The sequence below is a fragment of the Zingiber officinale genome, chromosome 11A, assembly GCF_018446385.1.
Source record: "Zingiber officinale cultivar Zhangliang chromosome 11A, Zo_v1.1, whole genome shotgun sequence".
NCBI classification, from domain to species: Eukaryota; Viridiplantae; Streptophyta; class Magnoliopsida; order Zingiberales; family Zingiberaceae; genus Zingiber; species Zingiber officinale.
In genome coordinates, this window is record NC_056006.1 from 77,677,651 (window position 1) to 77,693,782 (window position 16,132).

General features: G+C 40.7%; 1 long non-coding RNA gene across 1 annotated transcript; it reads right to left on the reverse strand.

The window, feature by feature from the left end:
- Positions 1-8,569: 8,569 nt before the first annotated feature.
- On the reverse strand, positions 8,570-9,587 carry LOC122032422. Its single transcript, XR_006126072.1, has 3 exons — positions 9,067-9,587; positions 8,822-8,880; positions 8,570-8,610 (listed from the first exon to the last, which is right to left on the reverse strand). It is a non-coding gene; the product is annotated as an uncharacterized LOC122032422 (long non-coding RNA).
- Positions 9,588-16,132: the final 6,545 nt, after the last annotated feature.

Below are 16,132 nucleotides of genomic sequence, written 5' to 3' on the forward strand. Positions count from 1 at the left end.
CTTGATCCATCTGAATTTTCCTTGCCTGGCTTCACTCACTAGGACTTTCTGTTTGCCTGTCTTCACTCACCAGGTCTTTCTCCTGGCTTCACTCACCAGGATTTCTCTTCTGCCTAGCTTCACTCACTAGGACTTTCACTAGCTTCACTCACCAGGATTTCTCTTCTGTCTAGCTTCACTCACTAGGACTTTCACCTGGCTTCACTCACCAGGACTTTCACCTAGCTTCACTCACTAGGGTTTTCTTGCTATCTGGCTTCACTCACCAGGACTTTCACCTAGCTTCACTCACTAGGGTTTTCCAGCTGCCTGGCTTCACTCACCAGGACTTTCACCTAGCTTCACTCACAAGGATTTTCCAGTCAAGTATCCAGTCAACCTTGACCTACTTGAGTCTCCTTCACAATCTAACCACATGAAATAATTGCGCTTGCAATCTCCATGTCTTATCTCCATGTATTGTCAAACATTGAAACCCGAACATCAAGACTTGAGCTTAAACCAATTCAAGCTCAGTCAACCAGGTCAACCTTGACCTAGGGAATATTGCACCAATAATCTCCCCCTTTTTGATGTTTGACAATACCACTAACAATACCACATTTAAGTTAGGCTAATCTCATAGCCTCAACTCCCTTCATGCCACTAGGTAATGAAGACGTAAGTTAAACCCTACATTCTCCCCCTAAGATAGCAAACTCTCTCTTAGATAATGAAGGCCTAACTTAAACCCTTTCATTCTCCCCCTATTGGCACACATCAAATCCCTACATGCCTCATCTTTGGGCACATAACAAAAACAAACTCTCCTCCTGAAGAGTTACCCTACGTTGTTCACAACTTCACTCGTTATTTACAACATAATAACGAAGGTTCCATACCCTTCATTATTCTTAACGTCCATCCTTGAGCATATACCACTTAGTATATTCACTTGTTGTATACAACTTCACTCGTTGTCTTCACACACGATTCAAATGAAGGTCTCATACCCTTTATTATCATCAAATGCTCATCCTTGAGCATTTTCACTAAAGAAGGTAAAACCACCTTCCAAGGTGTATGAAAATAATTTTCATGTCCTTAAAGAGTAACTCCCCCTAAATATATGGTCATAACTTCTGTCATTACACCAACAATGACTTGGAATCCCTAAACCTTTAGGAAACCCAAAATTAGAAGTTTTGAGGTTCAAAAATTCAATATTGAAACCAAACCTCAACCTAAACCTCTACGTAGTCTTCCTTAACCAATCCATCCTTGTTTTCATCGTGAAAACTCCCCCTAAATGTATACACATGTGTTTTGAGGGGTTAGGAGTGGTTACCTAGACTAAACATGGTCCAAAATGCTGAATTCAAACTTTACCAGCCAAAATCAACATTCCCAATCGATTGGAGTTGGGTTCTAATCGATTGAACCTGCTTGAATCGATCTACTGATCGATTCAGTAGGGATGGATCGATCGGTGGATCGATCCAGGAAGCTTCTGTTCGCGAGAAGCTTGCTCTCAATCGATTGGCTGATCGATTGAGGCACTTCAATCGATCCACTGATCGATTGAAGCTCTGAAAAGGCTGAAATTCAATTTCAGTCAATTTCAGAAACCCCTAGAAAAATCTACAAAATTTCAAAAATCATAAAAATTGTTGTAGACATTATTTAGGGCATATATTATCATGAAAAAATAGTTTTCTAAGAAAATACTTCATATTTTCCAAGACTGACACAAATTAGAAAACTTGTAAAAACTTTAGTATTTTCTTCAAATTTTGTGCCTAACTTTTCAATGATGAGTACTATCAAAAGATAGTCTTCACCAAGGTTTTCCAAAACATTTTTGAAATCATTTTGAAAACTAATTTCCAACCATGTTCTTTGGGCTCAATGCACATGACTTGTACATTAGCTTTCCCAATGATTGGAAAACACATCACTATGTGTTTGATGAACTCAAAAACTCAAAAGAATGCACTAAATCAATATCTTGAGTTTTGTTTATCATCCTAACATCTCACTTGTATTTAATGTGTACGAAACCACTTACAAGTCACCTTATAGTTCTTAGTGAGATGTAAACTTTGGCTTTGCCCTAATCTAAGGGTCATATATATCTATCTAGGCATTTTGAGGTTATGAACATCCATCAAGGATGTTATTTGTTAATAAATGTCATTTGTCCTTAAATTTGCAAGGAATTAACATAATGCATGATAATGTTATGGCATACATCAAAAAAAAAAAATTTTCAAAAGAAAATATCCTATAACTACATGATGTATGTATGACATGACATGGTATTTTTGTATTTTTCATGATAAACTGTGAATGCAAAAATAAATATGATGTCATGGCATATTATGGGCAAACAAGGCATGGCAAATTTGCATAAATAAAATACCTAGGTTGTCTACCTAAGTATTCTTAAGCCTTAGCTAAAATAAGATTTAAAACCTAGATTGCCCACTATTTCCCAAGAAAATGCCAATAATCCAACTTTGACATTTCTTTTGCTTTTCCTAAATTGTACCAATTTAAATTAAACCTATTCCTCAAATTTTGGCACAATTTACTCTTTTAAAGAGTAACCACTTTAAATTTAGGCTCAGATTGCCTTTAATCCCTTAAGAACATGCCAAAATCCCAACTTGGTAGTTCTTGACACTTGATTTCTTGTGCCAATTAAAATCATCTCAAATTTCCACATTATGGCACATTTTACTCTTTGAAAGAGTAAACCTTTAATTCTTATCATTTTCAAAAGTTAACAATAACCTTGAAAATGCTCTCCGAGTGTCAACTTCATCAAAGTTGGGTTCACTACCCTTCTAATCGGAGTTGACACTCTCTAACCCATTTATGGGGTAGAGAAAATGCTCCTAGGAACCCAAAACCTATTGGTGCTCCTTGGATGCTCTAGGTATTCACTAGGGATAACTTCCCTAGATACCTTCCTAGTGACCTTGTTAGGCTTCTTAAAAGCCTTGGTCACATCTTCTAGGTCAACCCTAGGGATTTCTTCCCTTGTGACCTTTTTAGTGACTTTGTTAGACTTCTTAGAAGTCTTAGTCACATTGGTTGTAAAAATACTCGTAGGAATGACCTTCCTAGTATTTTTGACTTGACCATTTGACCTAGACTCGGTTCCATAGCTATATGGAACCCTATGGTAAGTAATTATATCCTTCTTAGCATTTGGTTTGTATCCCAAACCTCTATGGCCATTGGATGACTTTTGTTGTCCTAAACCTAAGTTATGCCCATTTTGCCCTTTTAGGATATTTTTCATTCTTTTTAGGGTCTTTTCTAACTTATCAAGTCTTGACCTCAAGACTTAATTTTTCATCCTTAAGTCCTTAGCTTTAGGTTTTTCAATGAATTTATGAGCATTTTTATTTCTAGACCTATAACTAAAATTCTTAGTTTCCTTGTCTAGATTTTTATCCATCTTTCTAAACAAAGGTGTGGTAGTTTTAGCATATAGAGCCACATGTTTTTCTTTAAAGCTCTCATGCTTTCTATTCTTATGGTAAATAGTATTAAAATGATAAAAATTAGAACTAGCATGCTTTTTAACATTATTCAAGGGAGTAGGCTCAAAAAATGATACCTTTCTTTTTACCTTGGAGGCTCCCCCTTGAGTTGTGCTTCCTCCATGAGCCTTGACCGCTTTCTTCCCCTTGGGACATTGACTCCTATAATGTCCCTTTTGTTGGATCGAGACGCGCTAGAGGGGGGGGGGGTGAATAGCGCTCGTGGCTATTTCCGTTTTATCAATTATCGGAATCATAAATTAAGAGCAAACGCAGCGGAAATGAAATAAATGCAAAGAAGGAACACAACGATTTACTTCGTTCGGAGCCTAGATCGACGCCTACTCGAAGGCCCGCGATCCTTGATCACTTTCGGAGGGCAACAATTATAAGCACGATTATTACAAACTAAGTATTACAATAAGTGCAATAAATAAATCTATACCAACGACGGAAAATGAAATCTCGGAGCTCTGGGTCGTCGGGCACGAGTAGCAGCACTTCGAAGCGTCTTTCAGAGCAGCACGTGAATGAGAGAAGGCTTAGAATTGTTGATCGGAGATGCTGCTCGAAACCTGCTTTTAAAGCATGCTAGAGGCGCCTCCAGTTCGCCCGAGTCGCATGCGTGGATCAGTGACGAACTGGTCGAAATCTATCTGCTAGAGGGCGCCTTCCAAAGCGCCTCCATAACCCTCCGAGGCGCCTTCAGCCCTTTTTTGTACCTGCAAGACATATTAGTCCCAAACAATATCCTGCAACACAAAGTTAGCACATAAAGCAATAGAAGTGATAATGACAATCTTCAGAGTCAGTCGACTTGGTTTCTACCAAAACCCTAGGTCGGACGCCTCTACGGGGAACGCGTCCTCACCTACTCCACTCAGGAGATTTACCTGTTGCCAGTGCGATCCTCCAGATCGACTGGACTTTTGCTCAACGTTCGTTGCTTCCGGTCTTCATGCTGGACGTCCGGTCCTCGACCCTTCTAGACTTCTACCCGGTTCGCGACACCAGGATTTTAACCTAGGGTTACCACCCCCTAGGATTTTTGCCCGAAGCTTCGACTTGCCAAGACTTTTTGCATAGGGTCACCACCCCCTATGACCTAGGGTTACCACTCTCTAGGGTTTTTCACTTGCCTAACCGCAATTAGGACTTTCCTGAAACACTCAATCAAATACATTAGATAACAAGGAAGCTTAACTTTGAACTCTTTGCCATTATCAAAACTCAGATTTGATCGGCGGAAGCTTCCTGCACCAACAATCTCCTCCTTTTTTATTATGGCAACCGAAATTCAAAGTTAAGCGTAAAGATGCAAAACATATAGGCATAAGTAAGCACAGGCATAAATAAGGCATAAGTACATACAAATCTCTCCCTTAAAAAAAAAAAAATCTCTCTTTTGAATTTTCTTTGATTTTCTTTAATTCCTTTGAATTTCCCTATACTCTCCCCCTTTGCCATATATCAAAATAACTAAGAGAGAAATCAATAGTAGTAAACACTTAAATTAATTTTCTTATAAATATTTAAAGCTTAAGTGTATTTTTCAGTTTTTGGAATAGGTTTTGAAATGATTTTCAACATCATTTTTAAAGGGTTTCAGAATGAGTTTCAAAATATTTTTCAAAAGATTTTGAATAAGTTTTTCAAATATTTTTCAAAAGATTTTGAATAAGTTTTTCAAATATTTTTCGAAGGATTTTGAAATGTTTTTTTTAAAGGATTTTGAATAAGTTTTTCAAATATTTTTAAAGTTTTTGAATATTTTTTGAATTAGTAAGTTTTCAAATATTTTCAAAGGATTTTGAAAAGTTTTTCAAATATTTTGAAATAATTTAATGGATTTTGAATATTTGGTTGATTGATTTATTATGATTTTAATTTGAATCTTTGAACTTTATTTGAACATAGATCGATCTCACTCGATTCTAAATTATTAATCTCGTAATCTTAAGTAATTTTGAGATGGTTATCTTGAATTAGTTAATTTTCGTATGATTGAGTTAAACTTAGGTTTCGATTATTAAATCTTTCCATGATTGATTCCAGTGTCGGGGCGAGGCCATAGGCCTTCTTGGGTATGGATCAATCCACCTTCTTCAGAGATAATCATAAATATATATTTAATTTTCTTTTTTAAACTCCTAGATTAACTAGCGTGTAAATTCCTTAAGCTATCCTGTTCAAGCATGTATATTGCAAAGAAAATAAACAAGCATCAATCAATTTATATATTTATTGAGATGGTTTCCCATCTCAGAGGATGACCCACGAAATGGCATCTCGATCTGGGACCGAGTCCAAGTGATCTTAGTAGGGACCCGATAGTATACCCTAACTAAGCTACTGAGATAATGCTTTCTTTCTTTCCTGCATTACTAAAGATAGATATGATTTATACTTACTTTTGGTTCTCCAAGTGAATCATTGTTGTGTCGTTCCAAGATTCCAAATTCTCACTTGGAACCTATGGTGAATTCAACGTGTTCTCGTGTTCTGAGTTCCTTAATTTGAGCTTTCAGATTGGAATTTTCTTCCTCAAGTTGTTGGACTTGAGTTGAGTTTCCAATTTGAACTGACTCAGTTAAAGAGCTCAAGTCAGTCGCTTCCTTAAGGGTTGTTACCTCCTTTTGGAGTGACTTAACCCAGATGTTGGATTTAGCCAACTTTTATACTAAGTAAGGTAATAATTCATGCAAGTTATCTAATTGAAATTCTGCGAGTAGTGAACTTACAGTGGAGTTTGGTCCTTCGAAAATGAATGCGGATTCGTGGCTTTGCTCGGACTCGGCTTCCGACTCACACTCGCTTTGGGCACCGCTTCAATGCCTTACTTGTCGCAATGCGAGGAAGCTTGTTCTTCTTGTCGACTGACTGACTCGCACTGTGTGCCTTCAATGCCTTCTTTCTTTTCTTCTTGTTCGAGATCAGACGGTTTGGTGTCCCTTCTTGTTGCATCCGTAGTGGTGACCCTCAGTCTTGTCCTTCTTGGTTGTTTGAGTTTCCCTTTACTTGCATATTTTCCGCCTAGCTTTATCGGTTTGAAATAACTCGTCTTCGTCAGATGCGTCCGATCTGCCTGACTTGGATTTGAGCCCGCCGCTGGTTCCGTGCCTTCTGGTACACTGCGATTAAAGCAACACCTTTCTTGTCACGCCCGAGGAGTCTCCGTCCGAAAAATTTTACAAGATCTCCTGTCTCTCGCATAACCAAACTTTTCTACAAACTTATATACACTCGCCTCTGCTGAATAATAACAATAAAAGAAAACAAACACCACGCGGTTAATATCAAAGCCGACCCACTCTGCGTCAACTCAAAACAAAACACAAAATCCTTGTAGCCTAGGCTTACACAACCAATAACAAATACAAAACACCACATAACAACATCAACTCTCCAAAATAAAACCAGAGTACAGAGCTAAACAAACCGATACATAAAACAAACAAAACATACGTGAAACCGATAAGTCATCGATGTGACGTGGGGACCAGGAGACAGGATGCTCCAAGCGACACCATAAATAACCTGGTACCGAAAAAATATAGTCACAGGGGTGAGTTCAACAACTCAGAATACCGGACGTATACGAGTAAGATATATCTAAAAAGAACAAACACGGAATACTTCTAATCATATATATAGGAATACGCAAACCGAAGGTAATCGAGGAAGTCAGACTCACCAGAACTCCTATCCGCATAAAAGGGTCACAAACCGGAAAGTGTCAATAATCCACATGCTGTCAAAGTATATATCCAACCAAAATGTAGCAACTAAACGGAAACACAATCATAAAATATAAATGCATCATACGTATGATCGCAATGATTTATCGGTCACCCCCGACGCGATCAATCATCTCACACACAAATGGGTGAGACCGAGTGGGTAGAGGACAAGTGCAGCTGTCGTCACTACTCCCGATAAGTGACCGAGTGACGGATCTTGCCCGGAGTACTCGCATCCTGCGACCCCAAATCATAAACGGGGAGCTCAATGCCTCATCTCCCGACACGACGAGGGGAGGTATCTCGCCGCTACCACGCCGAGTCACCGACCAACGGGCGAGCAAACAGAGTCCCACAACTACTTACTGCTTGCTACACTAAATGCCACGAGCAAACAGAAGCGAATCGATGCCGGCCACCATCGAGTCTTCAACCAACGGAGCTAAACAAGCGAAGAACCGCCACACACTCCTCGATATACCACTAAACCACGGGTTGTGTGCAGATACGAAGTAATGGCGATGGGCTCAACCATAGTGGGCCGATAATCGACAAAGATGCAATCACGATGTCTGTCACTACGATAGCAAAACCGATCAACATAACCATATCCATATATACAAAATGGGTACTATAAAAGTGATGGTCACATACCAAAATCTAAAGTACACAGGTCAGATAGAATATCAAAAACCTATGTCCTGAACATAATAAGTATGGAATATCCTGATTAGCATAGAAAAATCCATATATACATAATATGGGTACCACAGTATCAGTAAGCCAAATCCACGGATCTAGGGTATACAAATCCTCTAAGGTATAACAACCTAGACCCAAATCATATCCCTCTTCCATAGCATATGTACCAACAATATACACAGATCAAAGAATCAGGGTCTAAACACCCGAATCATATATGATATACAAATAGAGGTACACAAATCTGATATGGCACAAAAACCTAAGTATAAGATAATCTAGATACACCTGCCAGAAATAAAATCCAAAACCTAGTCCTAACCTCAGTAGAGCATAGTATGTCACTTACTCTAGGAACTAAGGTACTCATGGTAATAAAGTACTCATGGCAATAAGATACTCATGGTAACAAATCACGAGATATAAGTACGGATACATAACAAGCGACAAACCTAACATGCTATGGATATCAAATAGTGACATACCAAAGACAAACATGTTCATTGCTTGCAGCTATAAAGTACTATGCATATCCAAATGACGATATCATAAAAGATAAGTCAAGAGGTACCCGCCTTAAATGTAGACTGAGCTAAACAATCTCCACGTCGAAGTGCTCGTCACGAACCAGAGTCCTGTAATACATGGTATCCAGATTTAGCTAATTGCATATAAATTAATTAGCTATATCAAATCTCCGAGAAGCTAACCTAAATCCAAATCCAATTATAAATCTTAATTGGAACATCTAACTCCTCAATCAAACCCCTTCTCTTCATCAAATCAGAACAATTAACTACTGAATGTCATCACTCTACATTAACCCGAAAGTTAAACAAAACTCACCTCAATCCAGATGATCAACCGGAGCTACAATGAAGTTATTGCTGAGAACAAAACCGGAACTGCTGTTGCGAAAACCAGCACCACCATTCCCAAATTAGCATAAACTTCCACTCCAACACAGTAATACTCATGGCAGAATTGGACACAACAGAGCACAAAATCGCAATCGATAGTTCTAACAGACATTTCAACAAATAGGTATTATGCAGCATTTGAAGCATCCATATTCCAGAAGAAAAACGAACCTCTGCGACCAGGAGATGTTGCTAGTGCTTCGGCTAGCGACTCAAAGAAGGAGACGGCTGGGTAGACCGGCTAGGGCACAGGGAGGAGATAGCGGTGCTTAGGGCACAGGTTGTAGTAAGGGCGGCTCGTGAGGGAGAGGTAGAAGCTTTCGGCGGAGGTGTAAGAGATCCGGCTGTGCTCGGAGGTGTCGGGCGGTGCTGAGCGGCTACGGCACAGACGCTAGGGCAGAGGAGAGGTGCTCGGCTGCCGGCGCTCAGAGGAGGAGAAGAAGAAAGGTCGGCGTGTCCCGTGCGGCGGCAGCGCTGGGGTTTCCAGTGGCCGACGCCCGTGCTAGGGCACGGTTGAACATCGACGGTGGTACTCGGGTGCCGGCGAACAGGTAACATTGGTTGGAGTCTTGGGCAGGGGAAGGCACTGCGATGTCGCCAGTGGGCGATAGGAAGAAGGAGATGAAGAATCGGCAGCGTCGTCGGTATGGGAAGGGAAACCGTCGGGAAAAGCAAAGAAGAGGAAGTGAAGAAGGGACGGCGCGGGCACGGGGAAAAAGAAAAGAAATAGAAAATAAAAAGGAAAAGAAAAATCAAACTTTTCCTCGCTTAAATGGGGTAGCCCAAACAGGCTTTCCCGGACCCCGTTTTTATCCCCGATAACTTGTCCGTACGAGCTCCGAAAAATTCCCGAAAAATCTCCAAAAATCCCGAAAAATTCCCTTATTAATATTCGCCTATTTTCGGTATTTTACATTCTCCCCCTCTAATAAAAATTTGGTCCCCAAATTTCGGTATCTACCATCAGCAACTACTAACAACAGGTAAAGCGTATAAATGCTGAACGGTAAATTAAACCACATATCTCTAATGAAAATTGGGGTATCAAGCCCGGATAGTATCCTCGAGCTCCCAAGTAACCTCCTCGTCCAAATGATACTGTCATCCGACTTTAACCAGTCGGATAGTCTTGTTCCGCAACTGACGCTCTTCCCGGTCTAGAATCCGTACCGGAACCTCCTCATAGGTGACGTCAGGCTGAATAGGAACTGAGATATCTGCCAACAAATCTGTCGAGTCGGATGTATACCACACATGGAATACATCGTGAACACCTGACAGGAACGATGGTAGTATCAGACGATAAGCTACCCCTCCAATCCTCTCCAAGATCTGGAAAGGTCCAATGTATCGCGGAGCTGGCTTACCTCCAAGGTCAATCCCTTCACCCCTTTCGTGGGTGAGACTCGCAGAAAAACATAGTCGCCTGCAGAGAACTCTAAGAGTCTCCGACTCAGGTCTGCATAACCCTTCTAGCAGTCCTACGCCTCTGACATCCTCCGTCTGATAGTACGGACCAACTCGGTCTCAAGCTGAGCTCTATGAGGTCCCAATGAGCTTCCCAACTTCAATCATCCAAAACAAGACCTCACGGCAGATTAGTCCTCTGCCTAATATCAATTCCGCTCTTGTATCCTTAATGAAGCTCACGGCAGAGACCTTTTAAAAACCATTCATCTTCACGACATACTCAAAAATACAAGGAAAACACCAAATCAAAGTCGGAACACCACGTAATCTGATGATCTCCCAGCAAAACAGATCTACCAAATCGATCCAGGAAATCAGTCTTCCGGATCGCTAACGAGTGCGCAGGTTGGGTTAATCAATCAATGATTACCCAAATCGTGTCATGACCTCATCGTGTTCTAGGCAGACTCACCACACAGTCCATGGTAATATGTTCCCATTTCCACTCGTGAATAGAAATTAAAATAATCGGCGGTATCCGGTGCTCGACCCTCACCTGGATGACGACAAGACATCTATCTACAATATCCGCGATGTCCGTCTTCATACTGTCATTCCACCAATAGGAACACCTCAAATCTCGATACATGGTCTTGCCTAGATGGATCGCAAATCGAGAACGATGAGCCTGAAATAGCTCCAACAAAATCGGGTAAGACGAGGTACCGATAATCCGCCTTAGTATATAATACCTCCTCGTCTCGTGTGAACTCGGGCCCCAAGCTATGTCAGCTACTAATAAACTGCAAATGCTGATCACCAGCCTGTGCCTCTCGGATCCTCGTCCTGATCGACGACTGAGCAACCATGGTAACCAGAATACCCTACTCTGTAGATCCCTGCTCCTCAAGGTCTAACTCGGCGAAACCCTGAACCAAGTCTATAACGGAAACTCGGTGACAAGCCAAAGTCCCTCTGGACTTCCGGCTGAGTGCATCGGCAACCACATTAGCTTTTCCCCGGGTGGAAGGCAAAGGTCCAGATATAACCCTTCAGAAACTTCATCCATCTCCTCTGTCGGAGATTAAGTTCTACTGAGTAAACAGATATTTGAGACTCTTATGGTCAATGAGAATCTCAATGTAACATCATACAGGTAATGCTGCCAAACCTTCAGGACAAGAATAATAACGGTCATCTCCAGATCATGAACTGGGTATTTTCTTCTCATGCCCTTCAACTATCGAGAGGCATATGTGAATACTCTACCGGGCTGCATTAGAATAGCATCCATACCCTGTAGAGACGCGTCGGTGCAAAGGACAAATCCGTCCTATCTAGAAGGTAAAAACCCAAAATCAAAGCCGACACTAGTCTCCGCTTCAGCTCCTAGAAGCTGGTCTTGCAATCCTCAGTCCAAGTAAACTTCGCGCCTTTCATGGTCACGCGTGAAAGTAGCATAACTATGCGAAAGAAACCCTCGACGAAAGGTCTGTAATATCCTGTCAGTCCCAAGGACTGCGGATCTCCTGCACTGATTTCGGCTGCTCCCAACGGTAACAACCTCTATCTCCTGTGGAACCACGGTACACTCCTACTGGTGATCGTGTGTCCCAAACATCATCACATAAGACAATCCAAATCAGCACTACTGATAATCACATATAGATATTCTCGTCGAATCATCTCTAGATCTATGCAAAGGTGGTGCACGTGACTCACCTCGGATCCGAAATAGATCACCACATCGTCAACAAAGACAATGGAAACCAATCTAAACATCCTAGGAATACCCATATCATCGAGTCTATGATAACATCTAGGGCACCACAAGCACTAATGGTAAAACCAAGACACAAAATGTCCGTATCACAGACATTCCTAACCATGAGATCCTCAACAACAAATCAGGAATCTGATCACCAACGATATATAATCACCAAAGAATAGAACCTCGAGTGTGAGAGCAATGCTCTATCACACGAAATACCACATATGTGAGAGCAACGCTCTACCACAAACAATCCGTAATATGTGAGAGCAACGCTCCACCACAAATAATCAATAATATGTGGAAATCCACAATATGTGGGAGCAATGCTCTACCACAAACAATCCATAACATATGATGTGGGAATCCAGAATATGTGGGAGCTACGCTCTACCACAAACGATCCATAACATGTGGGAGCTACGCTCTACCACAACAATACATAAGTGCCCAAGCACCTAACTATCTAGCTAGAGACTGCATAAGATCTCTCTACCACAGATCAATGTGGGTAGCCTAGGGTATAACCACCCAGTAAGCAAATCAAATCCATAGTCAACTCTATCATCCTCCTAGTGGGTCGGTCACCCACTAATGGGAGAATTAGTTGACAGGGTATAACGACCAATTTCATAATGTAGACATTTAATATTCTACATTTAACATAGGTAGAATCATCATGATGCTACCAACCATACATCTGACACACGTGCACACACCACATATGTATGATCGACATAATCCTCCAATTGGTACACACCAAAAATACTCACATCATAGGTACAAATCACCGTGATACCTCCAACAATGTATACCGAACCCGTGTGCATATATCATCGTAGGTAAAATCAACAATACCCCTCAAACAACACTCACATGACAAATATACACATATGCCAAGAGTATAATCAACATATACTTCCAATAAGGCATACTAAAACTCAGGTGCATTCACAAATCACACATAATCAACAAGATACCTCAGATACCACACCAAACACATATATACATATCACAACACCGATGTAGTCGACAAGATACTTCCAACATGACATTCACACCCATGTGCACATACCACTACACAGATTTAAATCAATAAGATACCTCCAATATGTCAATCAGACACGTACAGCTAACTAAGAAGCTATAATCCACAAGGAACATACAACAACCATATCTAGATGTGAATACTCACACTTCCTGCAAATGAACTAACCATCAGAGACCTCCTACAACTCATTACAATCATATGTACACGAAACAAAGCTAGGGATAATCAACATATTTGACCCAATCAACCTGACATTCTGAAACGGTAGGGTCACCTTCTAAGTTATCCCACTAGGTACATACAGCCAAAAATTAAAATCCACATGGAATAGGATACATCGATCCTCTATAGACTGACCCAATTCGACAATGATATACTGTCAACTCAGTCTTTTCCACATCAGTACAAAACATGTACTCAAATGTGCTTTAGATACCAAACTAAGCACAAACTACCGAAAGATTCAGATCGGACCAATAAAGCTAAATCGGTCATCTATTAACTAATCAAGAATACCTTAATCCTTCATAAGCTACTAAGGTATATCAATCTACGACTACCCAAGTCGACAAGCGTAAGTCAGTCTTTCACTGACCCATCTAACAAGAGTAAACCAGTTATCTACTGATGTAATTAATTAAGATAAAATGATATACTACTGGCTAGATCAACATGAAGATATAGATACTATCCACTACCCAGCTAATACTAGCAGAGGCTGGTATGTGCCTCAATATGCTAATCAACTAGTACTAATAGAAGCTAATACTACTAATGGTGTGATATGAAAAATCAGCAGAGACTATATTCCTTAATCTCTATTAAGGTTGATCAAGATCAATGGCTAACCCATCACATATAATATGTGCTACAACAACTAGACAGGTACCAATAAATAATGCTAATACAGGTCATAAACTGTAATAGTGAACAGGGCATATACTAACAAAAAGGTAGGACAACAGTATACCAACATACCTCCTATAGCTTGGAGATGTCCTGCTTCTGCCAAGTCCCAAAATCCAAAAAGTCACATCGAGAAGACTAAAACATGAAATCCGAAACACGAGAAATAAAACTCGTAAGCCGATCTCTGATACCAAATAAATTGGTATCAGATAAATCTCAAAAATCTAGAACACATAGCAAGTATCGTATACCTGCTCTGATACCACTAAATTGTCACGCCCCGAGGGAGTCTCTGTCCGAAGAAATTTGGGCAGCATCTCCCCTGTATGAGTGACAATCTGAAACTTTCTACAAGCACTATATACCTCAGCCACATGCGGCTGGAATAATAAACAAACACCACGCAGTTAATATCAAAGCAGCCCACTCGGCTGTACCAAAAACAAAACACAAAACTGCTAGCCGGCTAGGCTTACACAACCAATAACAAATACAAAACACCACATAACAACATCAACTCTCCAAAAATAAAACCAGAGTACAGAGCTAAACAAACTGATACATAAAACAAACAAAACATACGTGAAACCGATAAGTCATCTGATGTGACGTGGGGACCAGTAGACAGGATGCTCCAAGCGACACCATAAATAACCTGGTACCTGAAAAAAAATAGTGTCAACGGGGGTGAGTTCAACAACTCAGCGAATACCAATGGACATATGTAGTAAGATATATCTAACAGCAACAAACATGGAATACAGCTTCCTAATCATATATAGGGAATACGCAAAACTGAAAGGTAACTGAGGAAGCTGTACTCACCAGGAACTCCTATCCAGACAAAAGGGTCGTCAAACCGAAAGTGTCAATAATCCTGTATGCAGGTCAAAAGTATATATCCAACCAAAATGTAGCAACCAAATGCAGCAAACACAATCATAAAAATATAAATGCATCAATGCATATGATGCTAATGATGCCTTGTCCCCCCGACGCCATCGATCATCTCACACACAAATGGTGAGACCGAGGTGGGTAGATGTGACAACCTGCACTCGCTCGTCCTACTCCCGATAAGTGACCGAGTGGCGGACGGAGATCCTCGTCCCGTGACCCCAAATCATAAATGGGGAGCTCAATGCTCTCATCTCCTGGACACGATGACGGGAGGTATCTCCTGCTACCCACCGAGTCACCGACCAACGGAGCCAACAGAGTCCACCGTCACGCCCGGCCTCAGCTACACTAAATGCCCACTGAGCAAACAGAGGAACGATCACGGCTACCGCCGAGTCCTCGCACCAACGGAGCTCAATAACAACAAACCGCCACACACCGCTCGATATACCACTAAACCATGAGTGGGGGTGTGTGCAGTACATGTAACTGGCGATGGGCTCAACCATAGTGGAGCCGACAATCGCACAGCATGCAATCATGATGCATGTCACTATGCATAGCAAAAACTGATCAACATAACCATATCCATATATACAAAATGGGTACTATAAAAGTGATGGTCACATACCAAAATCTAAAGTACACAGGTCAGATAGAATATCAAAAACCTATGTCCTGAACATAATAAGTATGGAATATCCTGATCAGCATAGAAAAATCCATATATACATAATATGGGTACCACAGTATCAGTAAGCCAAATCCACGGATCTAGGGTATACAAATCCTCTAAGGTATAACAACCTAGACCCAAATCATATCCCTCTTCCATAGCATATGTACCAACAATATACACAGATCAAAGAATCAGGGTCTAAACACCCGAATCATATATGATATACAAATAGAGGTACACAAATCTGATATGGCACAAAAACCTAAGTATAAGATAATCTAGATACACCTGCCAGAAATAAAATCCAAAACCTAGTCCTAACCTCAGTAGAGCATAGTATGTCACTTACTCTAGGAACTAAGGTACTCATGGTAATAAAGTACTCATGGCAATAAGATACTCATGGTAACAAATCACGAGATATAAGTACGGATACATAACAAGCGACAAACCTAACATGCTATGGATATCAAATAGTGACATACCAAAGACAAACATGTTCATTGCTTGCAGCTAT